General features: G+C 31.8%; 1 protein-coding gene across 1 annotated transcript in view; it reads right to left on the reverse strand.

The window, feature by feature from the left end:
• LOC124539748 (5-hydroxytryptamine receptor 1-like) overlaps positions 1-22,649 on the reverse strand; it is a 163,161-nt gene that overhangs the window by 101,217 nt on the left and 39,295 nt on the right. Inside the window, exon 2 of the mRNA XM_047117093.1 lies at positions 9,979-10,023. The gene's annotated coding sequence lies outside the window, so the exon portion shown is untranslated. The remainder of the gene's footprint in view (positions 1-9,978; positions 10,024-22,649) is intronic.

Here is a 22,649-nt window from a genome sequence, read left to right on the forward strand (position 1 = left end):
CCCAGGCAAGCACCGCTGAATACTCATGAGTTTAATTTGTGTTTATAATTCATTTCATGCTCGGCGGTGAATGAAAACATCGTGAGGAAACCTGCATGTGCCATTTAATGTGTTATGTCATAAAAAATCTGACCCATGTGTATTCCACCTACCAGCATTGGAAACGCGTGGTGAAATATGTTCTCCTCAAAGGGATAAGAGGCCTTAGCCCAGCAGTGGGACATTTAAAGTCTGTAGTTGATGAATGAATGTTACGTTATGTTGATCGTATTCTAAAAACCGCGATTGTTAAAATGAAACTTCTTCATTAAAGAAATTTGCTGTCAGTTTTGCCAGACACTATTATGACTGACAGATAGTGCTATAAATATCTACAAAAATGATCGATTAAAACGAAAAAGTTATTAAAGCACGCATTCTACAAAGGAAAATAATTTCTATAGCGTATAGTTCTATAGCCTCTAGTGAGTTTCGTATTTTAATCAATACGTTTATAAGGGTAAAAAAATCTTTTATTTAACACGCTCTTGTATTGCAAGTTTTTAGGGTTCCGTATATCTAAAGAAAATAAAAATCCAATCGGTCCGTTTATCCGTCCTTCTATTTATCTGTCTATCAAGATATATTTCTCAAGAACGCGTAGAGATAGTAAATCGAAAACCGTTTTGTAACACCAGTATACCTTTCAGTATTATGTGGTGATATGGAACCTTCAGTGCGCGAATCCGGATCAAACTAGCTCGGTTTTTTTAATTATAATTATAATAACATTAGAAACGATCTCTTTGAGACACTGCCATGGGATGAAGTCTGGTAAGAGAATGGCTAGAAATAGTTTGAAAATTAAAATAAACTACGAAATTTAAATAACAAAAAAATATAAGACCACTTTCTTGGACTATATAGAATAGTGTGTATAAAATACAGCAACCTAATTATACAGACAAAAGCCTGTAACTATTATGATATATTATCCTTTAATTATATCAGTATACCCTAATCGTATCGGTGTTATATAAAACATATATTTTATGAATTTTGCCTTTACATAATATTGTGTTAATAAAATTGAATTCAAATTGTTATGTAAAACACACTAAAATAATAGTAGTAATTACTGATATATAAATTCTGAAAACATTTATATATCAAATTAACCGTTAATCAAAGATGTTTCGTGGAGAAATTGTAAAGTATACCAAGTTTAAATAATTGTTTATTACTTCGTCGTACGAGTTTACTGTAGCAAAGGGTTTAGTAATATCTCTAGGATATAACGTAAGATAATATTATATAGTTGCATTAATAACACGGCTTGTTGAACAGTTGAGCACTACTTGAAAATTCTCAGCATCATCCGCCCTTAGGGTTGAAACGAGTTAAATATTCAACGTAGGTTTCAACAAGAAGTGCCCACTTGTTGAATAAAATAACCCTCTGGGGTTATGTTAGATAAAAATGCCTGTACGGTCTAAAAGGTTGCTTGTTAAGTGTTGTCTTAAGGCTTTGTGATTTGTGGCACAGGGAATGCATTAAGAGCTTTGAAGAAAGATACGTTAAACATTTAACTAGTTCTAGCCCGCAGCTTCACCCGCGTTTTAGAGGTTGTTTACCATGTGTTGGGTAAAAAACACCGATGTTCTTTCTTGTGAATCTTAACCGATGATAGCGTGTTCAAACCTAGCACCGCTGATTCATATGCTTAATTTGTCTTTATAATTCATTTCGTGCTCAGCGGTGAAGGAAAACATCGTGAGGAAACCTGCATGTGACAAATTTCATAGAAATTTTGCCCCATGTGTATTCCACCAACCCGCATTGGAACAGCGTGGTGGAAAATGTTCCAAACCTTCTCCTCTAAGGGAGAGGAGGCCTTTAGCCCAGCAGTGGGAATTTACAGGCTGTTGTTGTTGTTGTTGATAAAGTTGTTTAATTTTCAGAAGAAATGTCCGACATGTTCCGACCGTTTCGTCACCTCCTGCACAAGATCAAATCTCTGCTCTGGACGTTGGACAGGAGAGAATTGATGGCACTGGAGAAATTACTCTGTTTTGGAAAATTAAAAATACAATCGCACCTTTTCAACTTTCTTCCAAACTGAACGAAAAGGTTTTTAAAATAAGCAGAATTATGACGACCACTTTTTTTACTGAAATTTTTTTGGACTTATCATATGAATTCAATAAAAAATTCTGCTACGATGGAGAGATAAGTCCGTACGAAACCTTGATTGTTCATAAACACAAAAAAGTTTGTATAATTTATTTGTCTTTTTATTAAATACACAGTCAGAACACACAACTACAAATTACTAACTAAACAAAGGGAGCGGAAACGAACGAAAATATTTAATGGAATCCATCAATCAATACCCGCTTGATGCAACAGACGCACAATTTGACACTGTTAGCAAAAACGTGTATGAACTTCAAATTTCCAGCGAATTAAATGAAATTCACATATGATTTTTAACCTTATATAATTTCAATTTAAGATAATGATGGATGAAACGCGTATAGAATTTCAGGAAGCAAGTTTTTATAGACTATGATGTATTATTAAAATGAACGGTAGGTATATAAAATTATATTGTTTTAAAGTAAATATATATTTTTTAAATCTATTGAAGATAAACAAATTAGAACTTTATTTGCCAATGATATCTTATCCCATAAAACTACTACTTTGAGGAATATAAACTACTGATACCATCAATGCTAACCTAACCTAGGATTCTAATGCATAATTCTGGTTAAATACTGCGTTTATGGATAGGCAGCATAAGGCGGATAAAATTAGCACGGAAAAAATAAAAATACAGAATTAAATTATAATATGGTTGTTGAAAATTGTTAAGAGTTGATATTCTATTATTTATATATCTCTATCTAGATTATTGTCAAAGTTGAACAAAAAAAAATAGTGGCCAAAAGTTGGCTACTAAAAACAGCAGAAATTAAGTATGACGTTTGCCGACTGTAAAGCATAGCTGTTACGCACACTAAGAAAATATAGTTGGCTAATTTGTTTTGGCCCTTTCGTACTGGCAACATTGTTCTATTAAAAACAAAATCTATATAAAACCTATTCCACATAAACTGCTTGGTGATGAAACAAACATACGTTCGTGTTAATATATAGTTTCGAGCTTCACAAATCTTCGAATTACGTGAGATAGCACAGTAATCGTATGAATCCGAGAACTAGTAATCTCTGCAGCAAAACGTAATACCGACGAGTCTTTGATCAATTTGAAGACTGCATCCGAAGGAAGTACCAATTAATCCCATCCTCAACTTCAGCTATAGGTATGTATAAAATTTAAGCTATAGAGTAACATGATAGGATTATTTATCAAATTAACAAAATGTATAAGTAATTTAGTAGAATGCTGGCATTAAAGACCTTTTCAATAACTAGTGATCGCTCATTGTTTGAAATTCGAACGTAATCACTGTCCCTAAAAATTAAAGTACATTGAGTCATAAGATACTAAATAAAAGGCTCAACTAGATAATGACTTGTAATTATTATAATTAAAAAAAAGAAACGTCAAACACGCGTTCTTTATTTAATTTATTCAAACTTGACACAATGGATGTTGTCATTGGTAGTATTTACGTAAACTATGTATGTTTCATTTCATGCTATATGTATTTTAACATTTTAGATTAAAAACTGATAACAAGTTAACATAACAACATATAGATACAATCAATCGCAGAATTTATAAAAAAAAGGCAAAAGGAATGAACAGTATGTCTAGAAATTTACCATGACGTGACAGCGCTTTAAAATGTGAATGAATGAATGAAAAAATACTTTTTCAGTTAAGTATAAATTTGACAAAATTGAGGAGCAAATGGAACTCCGGTTAGTTGACCAATTTCGATGATTTTTAATGTATTTTTGCGTGGGTTGGCATAAATTGGATCCGGTAAGTAGCTACAATCGGAAAGTAAATCTGATGTCAGGCCGCTACCTATATTTATATCATATTTTTATACATACAAATTTCTTCTTCATTTCGAAAAAATATTGCTTCTTGATTTCTAAACTTATGTAAATTTAGTTTCAAGTCAACAGTAAGTCATAAAATAATAGAATTAATCGTTTAGAATAAATTTTAAAATACTCATTCAATAATCTTCCATCATCTTTCAAATGTACTAAGAGCTTGAACACTCAAAATGACATAACTAAAGTGACAGTACTTTGGACGTTTAACAAAAAGACATGTCATTTGGCACTAACGACAGTCTGTATTCGCTTTTTTTGCCTCGCTTTAATGTTCAGCTCACTCCGGTTTTTTTTTCATAATCTGACAGAATAATGAGAAAGTTATTAAATATATACTAAACTCAATTTACATCAATGAAGATACATAACATAAAAATATATACATTTGTATTTCAATGTTATCATTAAAATGATCTTATAGATATAGAATAACATGCAATAGTAATTCCGAAGAATTCTTAAGAGTACCTAACAAAGGCATATTTATATACGTTTATAATGATGTATCCAACTAATGATACTATATTTACAAATATTAGTTTAGATATTACAAATATGTATGCGAAAACTTGGCATGATAAATAGTATAATTGCTTAAACTTTTTTATTGCTTCATTATTCATCATTAATTTACATTTTGTTGCATAACATAATGTTAGTTAAATATGTCTTACATCAAAAAAAATAATAATAAGTAGTAATATTCAATTTCAATGTAGAATTATTTAAGATGCTTAATCATTGTTTCAAATTTAATTAGTAAAAACTACCTTAGAAATACGAAGTTTTTTATATTTATGCTAATGCAATATCAAATTCAATGTATTTAATTACTACATAATTTATAACAATCTAATTTATATAGGTTTTTTAACAGTAGTCTTACGAAACTCATTTCTGTATATTTTACTAACTACTGCTGTAGACCATCAGGTGGCCCATTTACAAGTGCCTTAGTGAAACTATAAGACAGAAGCTGTTAAGTAGTTTTGTTTAATATTGAAAACTTAATCTGACGTAGGAAATATTGTGCAGCAAATTATTCATTAAAATATCTACAAACTAGTTAGGACTTCTTGGATAAGTAAACTTTTAAGAACTGTGAAGTAGTTCTGCAGACGTTCCGACTTGTAAAGCTTAGAAAATTAAGAGCTTCAGACAACTCAGTCATTTGCTTTATAAGAATTGTCTTTAAATCAGAGATATCATTAAAAAAATGTACCATTTTTGTTTTTATCTCAGGCAGATTACATTCACATTATATTAAACAAGAGTCGAGATGGCCCGATGGATCTTAACCGATGATTGCGGGTTCAAACCCAGGCAAGCACCGCTGATTCATGTGCTTAATTTGTCTTTATAATTCATCTCGTACTCGGCGGTGAAGGAAAACATCGTGAGGAAACCTGCATGTGACAAATTTCATAGAAATTCTGCCACATGTGTATTCCACCAACCCGCATTGGAACAGCGTGATGGAATATGTTCCTAACCTTCTCCTCAAAGGGAGAGGAGGCCTTTAGCCCAGCAGTGGGAATTTACAGGCTGTTGTTGTTGTTTGTTGTATATTAAACTAGTTATTGCCCGCTTCTCTCGCGTTTTGGGATTGGTTGTCATGTATCAGGCAAAAAAGTAGCCTATGTTCTTTCTTAGAGTTCAAGTTTCATCAATTAGTTTCATTAGTTTGGTACTGAAAGAAAGACAGACAGACAGAGGTACTTTCACAATTTTAATATTAGTATAGATGATTTCAACAATCTGTAGTCACGACTATCACTTGTGTGTATGCGATATTTTTTGAATTTTAAAATAACTAGAAGTGGGTACATGCAGGCGGCATGTACCCACTTCTAGTTATAGGTCCTATCTCTTATTGAGGAGAATTTTTAGAGCTTCCTCCACATTCCACCAATGCGCATTTATAAATATAAATCTAGCAGATTTTCTTCAAACAAAAGCAGATACCGCCATGATCTCCTTCTATTATCGGTTAAGGTCGACCAGGTCACAGAACTTTTTTTTTAGAAAGATTCCTAAATTGTTGATATCAAATAAACTGCCTCGGTTAATTTAAATTTAAAGCGTAGTTTTTCGGAAGCTGCGTTCATCAAAATTCTTCACCTTTTCCGGCCATAATCGTTAATTCTTTAGATAGTCAAACTTTTAATGACTTGCCTCGGATCTACTTCATTGGTTCGCGATCGATCCAGATCAGGTTAATTGAGATAATAAAGATCAAGCTATCTTTATTATAAGATTTAACATTAAAATTCACAAGTTTAGATGCTATTAATAAATCATGATCCTGTTCGAAATACATAATTATTTTCCTATATAAAAATATTATCTATATTCATGCTATAAATGTGAAAGTAACTCAGTCTGACTCTCTATCTGTCAGTCTCATTCACGACCAAATTAATATACCAATTTTGATAAAATTTTGTATGAATTTGATAAGAAGCGAACTTGAACTTCAAGAAATAACATAGGCTTCGTTTTTTACCCAACACACATAACCCAAGAAAACTAGTTATATATATGTATAAATTGTTTAATAGCTCGTTTGTGTAGTGTGGATTTTCTGTTAAACTTTGAGTGAATTTAAATGTGTTTTAGGGTTCATTGGTTTATATTGGAAGAAATCAACAAAGTCTATTTTATTAAGCAACTTCAAAAAAAGGAGTGTTCTCAATTCGACCGGTATATTTTTTTTTATGTTTGTTCGCCGATTACTTCGCCATTTATGAACCGATTTTGATGTTTTTTTTTTGTTAGAAAGAAGATACTCCTGGAATGTTCCATACCAGGAGTATCTACATTTTGTTTTTCACTCAAAATCGTCCGACTTCAATAATACGTGTTTGAATCAAATTATTTTATTACTTTTATACTGATCACTTTGAAGTCGGTGTTATTTAAAAAAAAATTATTTGGTTCTCATTAACAATAATTAATATATAGTCCATTCCAATGACAAAAGGAGACATTCAAAACATACCGTATTTTTCAATATCACAAGTGTTTTGTTGATAATTCCACTATAAGATTAACTACAAACAGTTCTTGATTAATATATCTTCATTTGTAATACAACAATATTTCACTCAACTACATAGATCCACTTTAATTTCACTTCCAAAGTAACGAAAACAGTTTTGTCGACATTCAAGACGCCATTTCTCGATGACGAACATTAAAAATAGAGGCCTCAACTAGGCATGTTCGCTAAACGAATGTAGACGAATGAATTTATACAGATAAAAAATATATTATTTTGGTTTTAAAATTCATTATAGATATTTTTTTTTAATTATATTTATTTAATTGGTTGTAATATATAATATGAATTATTTATTAGAAACGTAAAAAGTTACCTAACGATAGATAAAAAAGTTATTTTTATACAGTAAGGTTTTTACATAAAAATAATATTTTTGCCAAAAATGTTAAAAGAATTATTTTACTTAAAAATAATCTCTTATCTCGAAATGTAGATCAGTTTTGTGCATAGCAATTTTATAGTTTTGAAAATAATACAATGTTAAGAAAGACATTCGTCTCTCATCTTTCGTATCATGTGCACGGATGCATATTCGGAATTCTCTGAAGTTTTTTATTACGACCTGACTTTGTTTAAACGGAAAATTACTTTTAAAATAAAAAAATATATATCGTTCTTTAGCATTAATTACCCATTCATTCAATTATTTTGACCTCACTAGTCGGACGCAAATGACATATCAATTCAAGGTCAAAGTTGTTTATTTACCTTTTCTCCTTTTCCCATTGGAATAGACTATACACTAAGTATGATACTAATTTTAGAAATCATCGAGATACACAATCGTACCAGCAAATACCGTATCGCTTACCCACAATCTATGTCAATTGGAAATCAAATTATGTGACGATTACCTTGGATTATAACAATCAAATAGATTGATACGGCAAATTAATAGCTACATACTCTCGCGTCTAAGTGTGAGTGAGATTATAACAGGTACAGAATATTATATAATATTCAATTACCTACAGCTTGCAGATGCATCTGTAGCGATATGTAGAATGTACTACAAGTACATAGCAGATCTTGACACTTTCTTAGTGGATATGTTTGTGTGTATGTAAGCGTTGCACATATTTATTTATTCTTTATCGATATTTATTTGTGAAGAAATAAATGGAATAATATTTTTTAAATACATCTTTTTTATATAATTATAGACTATTTTAGAAAGATGAGGTAATTATTCGAAATATACATCCTAATCTTTTAATTATTTAACAGTTATGATTGATTACATACCTATACATAAACTTCTTTTTAGGGCAATCGAAAATACATATATCCAACGAAATTTTTAGTTTAACATTGATTTAATCAAAGACATACAACATCACCAGGAATAAATTATTTGATTAAACCCTATGTAAAGAAATATTACAAAGCTAATCTTGGGATCTAAATGCCTTTCTTTTCCTTTTTTCATTATACAGACTGTGGGCTATTTTAGATAATGTTCTGCATTTGCGGAGTAACCTTTAAACCGTGCGAATCTACAAAGAGCAGCTAATATAACAAATATAAACCCACTCAAATCTTACTGGAGTAAATTTTTTTTTTTATTTATTGCAAAATTAGTGTTAGGTGTAAAGCGATCTACACCAAAGAGCAAGGCGACCACTAACTTCCTGCCATAAGTGTGGCGTGTTCTTGGACTCTGCACATCTTGTAGTAGTAGATTGTGTGCCTTGGGTATCTCAACACTCTACCCTAGCAGCTAACACTGGCAGAGTCTCTATGGTCACTTACTTTTTAACATAATTGAGATGCATTTGAATGTCTTTACATTTCCTAAGAAAACAAAAGCGTATTCAAGTGATGGATGCACTTAAGGAAAATTCATAATAAATTATAAGAGAAAATCATTGGATTTTTTTAATCAACTTAATCCTTAACCGCCCTCATTTTTGCTCAGATAAGTTATCTACGCAAAGATAACAATAACGCTATGAAATTATATCTAAATGTTAGTTTTGAATAAATGAGCAATATAAGCTTTGCAACCGTTATCATTGAATTTGCATTCTTCATGAAGCGAAATTTAATCAATCTCCTTTTCATTTCATAAATCTAACAGATTAAAACCCATTTCGAGATCGGGAAAAATATAATTGAATGCGCAATAAAATAATTGGCGAAATGCCAATTGTTTTAATTTCTTGACATTCTGTAGATTTAGAATAGACTAAGTTTTGGGAGAACCTTGCTATTTTACAGGTAGTCATAGAAACAGTTCTGAATTTAAAATATGCAATTGCTTTAAATTTAAATACAATAAAATGACTTTACTATATCCGTTGGGCCAACGTTTGAAGTGTATTCAATCACAATGTGCCAATAGGTATGTGTTGGTGACAGATTTGTCAAATTTTCATCTGACATATGCATGCATCTGACATATGATTTCTCGCGATGTTTTCGCACACCGCTGACATCAAGATTTATATACAAATCCATTCCATAAAAATGAGTAGAATTTGGTCCAATCTAAGCTCGAGATCTTCAATTGAAATTTGCGAGCTAACATGGAAGTCCCATGATTTGGAAAAAGCCTAAAAACGATCACAGAGGCTTCACATTTTCGATAAATTAATTATTACTTTCTCGGTTTTAGTCCTTTTGTTTTCATTTGTTTTCTTAAGGTTTTTTATGAACACTATTGAGTGCGTACTCAGTGTGATAACAGCCGTGAACATTGCATATTACATCCTTTTGGTTATGGAGTTTACGGTGTAAGAAATTTATATGCTCTATCGATGAATGCGGCATATCATGATTCTGTTTCGCCTACCCGCCAAATTAAACTTCACAATTTTTATAATCTAAACTAAATCACATAAGTTAAAATAAATTAGAAATTCTATTTAATAATAAATACAAAATTAACTTACCAAAATAATTTCCATAGATACGAAAGTAACTGCGATCAGTTGTTCCTGTGAAAAGAAAAAATATTGTTTAATGACGTCAGAGTATTGACTTTCATTAATTTTACTTTTTTTTATTAAACAGTATGTTTAAATAAAAGTACTATGCTAGTGTCGAAATTATCTTTCCGTTTCGCTTTTGTACTGCAGACAAACAATTGTGTACGTTTGTGTTTGTGTTCCAACTTTCTGAACTTCCAACTCATTGTAACTCACATGGTTCTATTTACATTTTTCAGTATCATTAATGTAAGCCTAATATGTTAAAAGATAAATAACATTTAAAGAGAAATATTAAGAGCTTCAAGAATATAAATGAAATAGATATCTTACGTCAAACCTGGTATTATTTATCATTGTATAGCATGAAGAAGATAAAATATACGCATATCAATATGCAAGAAAGAGATGGATTGAACCTCGATATAATAACACTCGAAACGGTCAACACAAAAGTTAATTTCTTCCGCAAATGTCCTTTTGACCCAGTTCGTATTTTAACTTGGTAAGAAATATAATAGTCCTTACTCTTTGTGCGTCAAGTATACTGCGTTAACTGGAAACATTCATTATTCACGTACAAAGAAAGGTGTTGGTTTGAGGATGTGGCTTTGAGTCTAAAAAACATTTTCATTTTTGTAATGACTACAAAACAGTTACAGCTAGGCATTCATTTTCTTAAAATACTTAAATACAAGTAGTCGAACGCGGTTTCGCTCGCGTTTTAGTGTTGGTTGTTATGTCTTAGGCAAAAAAGTAACCTATATCCTTTCTTGGAGTTTAAGCTTACATCATACCAAATTTCATTCACAATTATCATTATCAATTTTGACGACCTCCGTGGTCGAGTGGTGTGTACAACGGTTTTCAAGGGTACGCCACTCCGAGGTCCCGGGTTCGATTCCCGGCCGAGTCGATATAGATTATCATTAGTTTTCTATGTTGTCTTGGGTCTGGGTGGTTGTGGTACCTTCGTTACTTCTGATTTTCCATAACACAAGTGCTTTAGCTACTAACATTGGGATCAGAGTAATGTATGTGATGTTGTCTCATATTTATTATTATTATTTATTAAATTCAGTTCAGCCGTTTGGTCGTGAAAGAGCGACAGAGAGACAGATTTATTTTCACATTTATAATATTATAATATAGACCATTCATACATTTTAAATATCAACTAGCCAATAATAGCATAGAAATTACACACTCCACCAGTTTTCCGTTCAATCATAAATTCTGATAGGTCGGCATATCAGATACAGCTGGGACGAGTTCAATCACATATCTAATCGTTTTAAGTACTCATCAACGTAATTATTCATAATTTCTTATAAATAAAGGCCAAAAATGGCTTTTAATTGCACCAGGAGACTTTACCCAAGACCTTACAGTCAATAGTCTTACAAGCTAGCGTCTGGACCAATCATTGTGGCTACTATCAGAAATCTACCCAATCAAAACGCGCAATTCCAAATTCAAATATTGCTATCATTGATAATCCAATTAGGTATCTTTATAAAATCACTGAATGTTTCCAATAAAATTATATAGAATTAAACTATAGTAGAATGAAATGATAGACCAAATTAGTGTGTATAGTAAATAAATTATTTAATGAATATGAAAAGAGTAAACTCGAATCTAAATATTTATTATAGTGACGTTTTCGTGAAAGTTTACAAAAAATATTCGCTTAAAGTATTATAGATAACGCATAACATACAAATAGAAAACTAAATAGATATACTAATAACATAAATATTACATTTATGAAACATAACATTTTAGTAATTATTATATAAAACAACGTAACAAATAACTTTATATTATTATTTATAATTTATGTTATTTAAAAATAGTAGCTTCCGGATCCGGGATCTGACCTCCGAAGGCTGTTGTTTTAAGCCCATGTCACGTAAAGCAGGTAAAGCCTTAATCTTATGCCTTATCTGCCTCCGGTTGTACCGGATTGCAGTACCTGACTGAGAGTGAGGGAGAAAGAAACAGTTCCTCTCTCAGGCTTAGACTACTATGCATAGTCGGTTTTTATATGATATTAACTGTCACAGCTAAAATTCAAGAGGATATTACGCAATATGGCGTAACACTTACTCATTAGTTTTTGGTGTATATCGTTTCGGAAAATAAAATACCTAAAAAGAAATTGTCTATTATAATTCTTTCATCCTACATCCTGGTCGTCATTCCACTGTTTCCGTTGGCCGATAAACAATATAAGCCAATATACATAATTTATTGGCATATGTTATCTACGCACTATAAGTCAACCTTAATTCATGATCATGGAATTCTCTCTCACATGAAATGTAACCACATTTCACAAGTGATATACGAAGTGAATTCTTAAAGAATCGAACTATAGTAAAATGAAAAACTTAACAGAAATAATAATTATTGCAAACAAGATGTTCTTAAGTGTTTAATGTTATCATAATACAATACGCGTCTAAAGATTTGGTTACAGGATAAATAATAAGCAGTATTAAAAATGATAAGGAAATAATGTAAGTGAATCATTGAACAGGAAAAGATTCGTCGAAATAATATTTTGCTAGTTTGGTATTTTCACATCAGCTGGATAAATATCCCAAATTCTAAGGTTTGAATCGACGAAGAAAATTTAAAAAATATGTAGAAAAAAATATATTTATTTATAAACAACAAAGGTCTTTTTATATTCATCAATATTTTTATTACTCATAGTTTTTGGTTATATTCAAATAAAGTGCAAATTCTACAAATCCTTATTCAGTTGTCATGTCAACGCGAGGTTGTGAAGAATGATGAAAATATATTGCATGTAGCAGAGATGAGATAAGATGGATGTGTGGATTACGGGGATAGATAGGATAAGAAACAAGTATATACGAGGAATCTAAAAATAGCGCCTAAGAGAGAAAAAGAGAACTACCAAATCACTTAGTCTTAATAAACATATTTTTTGAGGTATATTTTAGTTATAGTATTACTACACTATCAAATAATTACAAGAAAATTAAGTAGCTTATGGTAAAATCGTTCGTGTTCACAGTAATAATATATTAGAGTATCGTGTCCTTATATTGATACATAGAAGATTCTGTCTGTCGTTGTATTTCGTTCGGATATATTTTAAATATACAATAAAAACTCAAACTTGAACATATTAAATAAATAAATATAAATATGAGACAACATCACATACATTACTCTGATCCCATTGTATGTAGCTGAAGCACTTGTGTTGTGGAAATCAAAAGTAACGACGGTACCAAAAACACCCAGACCCAATACAACATAGAAAACTAATGGTAATCTACATCGACTCGGCCGGGAATCGAACCAGGGACTTCAGAGTGGCGTACCCATGAAAACCGGTGTACACACCACTCGACCACAGAGGTCGTCAAAACATATTAAGTTCTTAGATCTTCTAATTTATGCACAAATATAACACAGTTTCACTGACTGTTATACTAACGTGGAGTTAAGATGGGGAAGCCAGATTATAATTTCGAATTGGTTTTAATCCTTCTAAAGATATTAGAGATGAAATGTTATGTCTAGAACATTTATTATCACTACGAAATAATAGCGCTAATCTGGGTGAAATCATTTTGCTTACGTACCCTTCTGGCTCAGTAAAAGTAACAGATGGTCTATATTCTAGAAGTGTCCTTAGGCCTTCAGACCTCTTGATGCCAATTGCTGGATGAGTCAGAATTTTATTTAACACAATAAGGTGTTGAATTGGTAAACACAAATTAAGCACATAGAAAGTCAGCAATGTTGTTTGATTTAACTCGTAATAATCGGTTGTTTTATATTTAAACACTGTCGATCAAGGTTGTAGTTCTTTACGAATTATTTTTATACAACTTTATCGATTTACACAGAGGACGGTTGGAGGGTATTAGGGGGTTCCGATTTTTACATATCATTCGTGTAAAATACGTCAACGTGTCATAGAGCTGAGATTGCCCAGTAACCACTGGGAACGCGTGCATATTAACCGATGATTGCGGGTTCAAGCCCAGGCAAGCACCACTTTATATTTGTGCTTAATTTGTGTTATAATTCATCTCGAGCTCGGCGGTGAATGAAAACATCGTGAGGAAGCCTGCATGTGTCTAATTTCATCGAAATTCTGCCACACAAACATTCCACCAACCCGCACAGCATGGTGGAATATGTTTCAAACCCTCTTCTTAATGGAAGAAGAGGCCTTTATCCCTGCAGTGGCAAATTTACAGGCTGTTACTTTACTTTACACATGTACATAAATGTATATACGAGTAAAGAAAAGTTATATACCAGTAAGTTTAGTAGATGTAGTATATAGTAGTGCCAAAGGGGATATCGGTTGTAGCATGTATAGATTAATTGTTTTTTGAATTGGACAAATATTTCCTCACAATTTTATTAGCACGATCAATAAACAAACTTTACATCTTTATTATAGTAGTACGGATATTTGCTAAAATTTCGTTTTCGATTCATTTAAAAAGTTAATGTTCACAATTCTTATGGTAATAAAGAATAAACAATAATTTTGAAAAACTCGACAATTTTGTTACTAAAATACGTGAACGATGAAAATCTCTGAAATACAGATATTTATCTTAACATAGGCGTTACATAACATACATTTCCTAATTAGAAGAAAAAATGTCCTAGAAACTACACAAAAACTGGTTCCAAATATAGCCCAAACTAGTCTAACGCTGAATTTTGTTTATACATTTATCACGGATTTTAAGCGAAATATTAGTTTTCACGCCAAACTTTTACTACTTTCAACGTTATTACTAGGCCAAAAATATAAATAAAGTTTTGAAATCCAGACAAGCCAGAGTCTTCGAAATATTTCGAGTGTTAGTGATTCATTTACAATATGCGTATGTGCGCGCGCGTGTTTATGTGTTTTTGCATGTGTGTGTATGAGAGAGACAAGTTAAGAAAACTGAAAGTAAATATTTTACTGGTTGAGACGAGGTTCCCCGCTCGGGGCAGCGGCTATGCAGTTTGATGGGTACCCATGTATTAGAATTAATTCCTACATACGTAAGTTTCCTTTTCAATAGAATTATATACCCGTTTGAACGAGTAATTTTTAAAAATTCGAGCGAGATGACATTCTGGCCAATTAAACTTAATTATATCAATAAGAAAAATTAGCATTAACAACAACAAATTGCAATCATTATTTCCAAGCACTTGACATGATCAGATTCACGATCGTTTTCGGAAGTTATTAGACTTTGCGAACGTGAAATCAATTGATATGAAATTGTTGCATATATATATATATATATTTAAACTTAGTAGTGAGCCGAGATGGCCCAGTAGTTAGAACGAGTGCATCTTAACCGATGATTGCGGGTTCAAACCCAGGCAAGCACCGCTGTTTCATGTGCTTAATTTGTGTTTATAATTCGTCTCGTGCTCAGCGGTGAAGGAAACATCGTGAGGAAACCTGCATGTGTCAAATTTATAGAAATTCTGCCCCTTGTGTATCACCACCACCCACCAACCCGCATTGAAATAGCGTGGTGAAATATGTTCCAAGCCTTCTCCTCAAAGGGAGAGGAGGCCTTTAGATCAGCAGTGGGAATTTACAGGCTGTTGTTGTTGTTTGTTCTAGTAGTCTCCGGCTTCGCTTGGGTGTTCGCGTGTTAGACTTACCCTATGTCCATTCTTGGAGTTTGCTTCATACCACATGAAATTCGATTCAACGGCTTGGTCGTGAAAGAACGACAGACAAACAGATTTAGTTATAGATTTATAATATTCGTAAATATTAATATAGATTAATCTCTATCACTTAAACAATTCATCATTATTTCTACCGATAAACAGTAGGCTTTTGCCAAGTAGGATGTTGACAAGTTTGATTATCACTATAATCGACTTAGCAAGTCTTGAAGGAGAATCCTTAGACAATTCGCCCCCAAATCGATTGGATACTGAATATTTAACATCGGTTCACATGATAGTTCTCATATAAATAATTCACGTTAAATTACAATGTGTAACAGAAATAAAATAGGAAACGCGGAGAGACTTATATGGAATATATTTGAATACTGTTCCTTTATCTTCAAAGAGCTCTTGTATCTGAGTTTTTAGCAAAGTTTATTTTGAATATTTCTGGATGTAAAAGATCGTTGACGTGACTTGTTAACGGTAATACTGACTCGTAGGTATACGATTTATTATATAATGACAAACGGCATGGTATTGTCTCATGCAGTTATGTGTGCGTATAACTACAGTAGCAGTAACAGCCTGTTAATTTCCCACAGCTGGGCTGAGGCCTCCTCTCCCTTTGAGGAGAATGATTGGAACACATTCCAACACGCTGTTCCAATGCGGGTTGGCGGAATACACATGTCGCAGAATTTTTATGAAATTAGACACATGCAGGTTCCCTCACGATGTTTTCCTTCACCGCTAAGCATGAGATGAATTATAAACACAAATTAAGCACATGAATATTCAATGCGGCTTGGGTGGATTTGAACCCGCTATCATAGGTGAAGATGCAAGCGTTCTGGTCCATCTCAGCTCGTATAACTAAACGCTTTATATTATTAAAGTGATGATGATAAATAAAAAAATCAATATTAAAAATAGCTAGTGTATATAATATAAAAACCATATATATATTTTAAACTACTCGACAGATTTTAATGAAAGTTACACTGGTCCCTAAATCGAAATATGCCTTAACTTAAATTAAAAAATTGATTTTAATACTACTTTTATTTTTTGAGATTAAACCCATGTGCTTGCAAGCCTAAATGAATCATTATACTCATACATAATTAAATTCTAACAATGTTACATACATGTCGAACTGACAACCTCTTTTTTTAGAAGGTTCATTAAAAAGCTTTATCAAAAGCATAACACCTCGCCTCATTGGCTCCACTGGTGACAGGAGGGCTGGTTCGTTTTTTGCCCAGAGGATCGGAATTGCGATTCAACGGGGAAATGCTGCTAGCATTCTTGCCACCATTCCACGCGGTCAAGATGTATATAGTAACTAGTTTTAGATCATATTTGTATATATTTAAGCATTGAATGTTATTAATTCTTATATGAATAAAATGTTTACTTTTTAGAAGTCGGTTTAAAATAATCTCTGGCGATCATATCTGTTTATTTATATTTAACTGTTTAAATCAACAAAATCTAATAAAAAACAAAAAAACATAATTCTTTGTTTTTATTCATTGTAACCCATATTTATTAGTTGGTTTTCTTATAGGAATAATTATTATATAGTGAATTATTATATTTATTAAGATCAATGCCTTACATCAATCGAGTGCCCTAACGCGTTTGTTGGTCGTTTGTTCGTAGGTCGGGAGGTCGATCACGTCGTGACGTCACAGCCAAATTTTAATTAGATTCCAAAGTCGAAATTAATACGGATATTTTGCAGCTTGATGTGATATGATATAATTTTTAATTTATTCATCATCGATATTATTCGTTATGTTCTAGAATAATGAATTTATTACTTTGTATCTTATGATATATATTTTTTTATATATGTGGGTATATTATAGCAGGATGTTATGTTGTGTTATGATTTTAAACGATTAAAATTAAATAAATGTTTATTGATTTTAATATGGTAACAAATAAATATTACTATTATTAAATACTTATATATTACACACTAGCGACCCGATCGCTCGGGTGCAAAGCTGATAATAAATGTACTACAGATAGTTCTCAATAGATTAAAATGATGTATCTAAGAACATAAGCAATTAATTATTAATACTTATGATTAGTAGTTATTACTGTTTATATAATTAATTACTTTGATCTTTCATTACAATTAATAAGATTAGTTCACGATCTGAGGACATGATTGTAATCCATCTAAGTATATTAGTAAAATAGACATACGAACACATGGGGTGATGTTGATTGTTTATTTAAGCACATAGATAATTACCACTTCTTAAAGTATTATCATGAGTTAATTACATCGGACATTATAGTACGACACAACTTAGATGTAGCATCGACAAAATTCGTAAAACCGATCAAATTAAGTACGCCATCCCAAATTATCAATATTTACTTCTTATGTGAATATGATCTTTACACAAACCTAATAACGTGTAATATCATATGGCCTAATATATTCGTCAATTTGACACGTCGATTTGTTTTCTCGGGTTGAACTGACGCGAGAATCTATAGCGACGAGTAGCGTCGAATGGCGCGATAGGGAGCTATTTCTATTGGTTGCGTAAATCGGCAGTAATCGGTTTTAATTTTGCCGATGCTACATCTATGTTCTGTGGTACTATACACGAACTTACTCGCCTCTAAACGAAATATTGATGTTGACGTATAAGTAGATGGATCACGTTGAAATAGGCTTTCCCGAGCTCTATCATTGAATGAGTTGAAGTATTATTAAAATATGACTCTAAAGAAAGAACCAGTCACTCAAAAGTGAATTTATTCTCTCGGGAATGATGTCAAGTGTCAAGTATCAATTGGAAATACTTTTTTAAGTGACTCTTTCACGCTGTGCTACTGCAGGAATCTCTGGGAATTATTAACTGTCAGTGTCTGCGATTTTGGTAATGATTACAATTTTTAAATATGGAATACAGTATATATTTATAAATAAATGAATAAATATTAGACAACATCACATACGTTACTCTGATCTCAATGTGAGTAGCTAAAGCACTTGTGTTATGGAAAATCAGAATTTTCGACGGTACCACGACGGTACCACAAACACCCAGACCTAAGACAACATAGGAACCTAATGATAATCTACATTGATTTGGCCGGGAATCAAACCCGGGACCTCTTAGTGGCGTACCCATGAAAACCGGTGTACACACCATTCGACCACGGATGTCGTCGAATATAATTTAGTCGTAGATATGAATTGAGATTAGGAATTGAGATTCATTGGGAGAATGCAGCCAGCATTCGTGCCGCCATTCCATCATGCTTCTAGTCAATATTTTAAAATTCGATTGCTTATATTTTATTTACTCAGTATAAATAAATTTTGCTATAAAACCAATTTTATAAAATAATAATATCGTATGCAATGTCTTCAAAATAATAAGCGCTATCGTATTATTACATACATTTTATTTGATTGAAAAAAAATAGTTTTCTGGTTAATTTTTAACTATTTTTCAACAAAGCTCACTTAGTAAAATCTGTTTGATATTTTAAATTAAGCCCAGATTTCCAAAAGCGTAGCTTCCTACAGCTGATCAAGATGTTCGTATTCAGATACATGTATGTGACTGATCTCCTCTAAACGGCTAGACAGATTTACAAGTATCTTATGTGTGTACTTTAGTGGGACCAAGTTCCAGATGTATTACCGCCTGGCCACGGAAAAGTGCGAACGGCGAAGCGTGTACATTGCTATACGTTTGTTTCATTCTCAAGACGCTTCGCCGTTCGCATCGCGCGAATATTCGCGTCCGCGAATTTCCCGTGGCCAGGCAGTTAGTCAGTTTAAGTCAGGACTTAAATACCGATACATATTGAATAAAAAAAAGATTATTAATAATATTACACGAACTATTACTACACAATAGTATTATAAAATATTGTAACAAATGATTAAATATTTTTATGAACACTATTCGAAGGCGTTATATTTCAAAACAAAATATATGTTTTAATATTTGCTTGTGTTTTTTTTTTGCTGTATTTAATCGTTGTAAGATAATATGAATGCGGAGCAGAATCTGCGTATAAAATGTGTGTAAAAAAAATTAAATTAAAAAAATATTTTAAACAAGTATTACATTGTAACGCAGATGAGTTGATAAGGAAGTGTATAATCTTTCAATGTCACTGAACTTCTTATCAGTCTACAGATTTCGTTATAATTGATGAACATAATTAAGATATTATGAGTATTATGAATTGTTGAAAGAACTAATTACTACTGTTCTAAAAACCATAGCAAAAAAATATGTTAATTGAATCTTTCGTCTGTAACGTTAAACAAATTGTCTAACTTTAAGATACTACTTTGTTTAATTTTAAACCGATCTAATTAGTAACTTAGCTATTTAGAACGTTCAAATTATTGTAATAATAAAAATAAAGTCATAAATAAAATTAACTACAAAAATAACAAAGTTTATGTATTTTTTATTTCTTTTAATGTACTTATTGTTTATATCAATTGCACGATTTATATTATTTTTACTATCTGTACTAACGAATAAATCCTAATTAATGCTAGATAAGTTGTTCCTTCGAAATACGTCAGACTCAAGGGTCAATGACTTTAGACCCACAGTTGGCATTGCATTGGCATTGCCGGTATAACTAATACAGATGTCATTGCCACGGACGTGTGTGTGTACGATAACACTTAGATACATAGAAGTTGTATAATAAAGTTATACACGGTTCCAAATATATAAAGTCCTATAATCAGCACTTTATTTCATATCACCCGCGGGATCCAACACTACCACTACAAATACGCTTAATAATTATTAATTTGAAAATGCATTTAAAATTTGTATAAAAAAGAGTCGCATGAAATTGTATAATTCAGATGGGCATGTATATATAATGTATTCTGATTATATTCTCAGAGAATTGAGAAATAAAACAAAAGAAATACTACAATTACACTGAGGTAGTCGCGCGGACTACATAACAGTGTAGTTCTAACTCTCATAAGTTCGACAAATTCTCAAATTAGGAGTGCATTAATTATTTTCGCCTCCGTGACTTTTAGTTGACCCCGCATATTTGTGTCACAGGAAATCCATAAAACCACTTTACATATTACGTAGAGTGCACGACCAAATTTGGTTTTCCGTGCTTTTAAGTGGTGGGCTTATATTACAAGCCTGAGTATATGTATATCGATATCAAATACGAAGATGATGATTTTATCCAGACATTTTTTTTCAACGGCGACCAATTTCAACGTAACTAACCAACTACGAGAAAAACTACCAATTAACTAACCAACTACTGCAAAAGTGTGTGTGACAATACAAGATGCCCCTATTTTTCCTCACTTTCGTAATCCTATGGGATGGAACCAGAAAGAATTCGAACAAAGCACCAACGGCGCAACATGTTTTCAGCTACATTTTTGTACATTTTGACAGGAAAACTACTGGAGTTTATAATATTCAAATAGCTTATACAAGTATTTATGAATGACAATTCCAGCAAAAACATTTTTGTTACCAAGGTTTTGGTGCGTTGGTGATTTAAGGTATGATTAAAGTTCTCACTTGTCAATAGGTGGTGGTGACCTGGTAAGTGGTAAGATGATCAATAACCGTCCACATATATCATAAAAAACACGCTCGTCCCTCGCACGCTAGTTTCTGCAAATGATTTGTAGTGCTAGTTATAGATGAGCTCCCTGATTCACGGCAGGGAGGAAATTAAATGGCTCGAGATCTCATATCTCATGTCCGCGTTACATATATTAGCTAGCTCTTGCTTATATGTAAAATGCTTTAAATTCAATCATATGTCAAGACTACACAATTGTTTTATAACTGATATCTCGTCATCACAGAGGAGATACCGCTGATTTTTGATCGTTGAGACAAGAAAGGCTCGAATAGATTGCACTTATATGTACATAGTATAACTTATATAACTTTAGACATCACTTCAGAAAACTTATGTGATTGTACATATATTTTACGCATAAACCTTCTCCTTGAATCAATATATCTATTAAAAACCGCTTCAAAATTAGTTGTGTAGTTATAAAGATCTAAACATACATAGGAACAGACAACGGTAAGCGACATATTTTGCGTTTTATACTATGTATAGATGCACTTAACGACTCTTATATACATTTTTAAAGTTCAATCAAAACTCTCGAAATATATACAATCGAATTCAATGCAAATTTAATCATTTTCAAACAGTATAGTACGCGTGTGAAATTAATTTTGTAATTCAAAGTCAATATATATGCTACGTAAAATAAACATTAATTAACATATTTACGGCAGACATGTAAGTATAAACATAACATTTACTTAATAAATACATAAATGCCCAAAAACAAAGTTAATCAAGATAATTCGTTAATACAAGAGAAATTTCAAAACAGTTATAGATAAACATAACTTAGAAAAAAACTTATTCGATTTTTGAACAGTTACTGTCATATGGTTCTATATTACATATAGAAATTCTTTATTTTCTTTGTATTAAGTGAATATTGTAAAGAGCTGGTCATTGCAAAGTAAGAGAAAGTATGTTATTGCAAGGTAAATGATTATCGAAATGAACAAAGTTTAAACTGAGCTCAAATAGCGTACATCTGATAAATGAATCTGACAAGTTTGATTTGATAAATTATATCGAAGTATCCTTCGCAGACTGAACCGTGAATTACATTCCGTTTCAGATGGTAACAAGAATGTCTGATAAAGAATATGTCACTGATAGAAAATCGAGAAATAGACACGTAGTGACTTACAAGAGATTAATCACAATTTTTAATTAGATAATCGTTAATTTGTCTCAAACTCTAAATCAAAATTAATGAGAATTGGTATGAAACATGCCTTGACCCCAAGGAAGAATTTTTTTTTTATTGATTACAACTAAAT

This window comes from Vanessa cardui, chromosome 23 (assembly GCF_905220365.1).
Source record: "Vanessa cardui chromosome 23, ilVanCard2.1, whole genome shotgun sequence".
Lineage (NCBI taxonomy): Eukaryota > Metazoa > Arthropoda > Insecta > Lepidoptera > Nymphalidae > Vanessa > Vanessa cardui.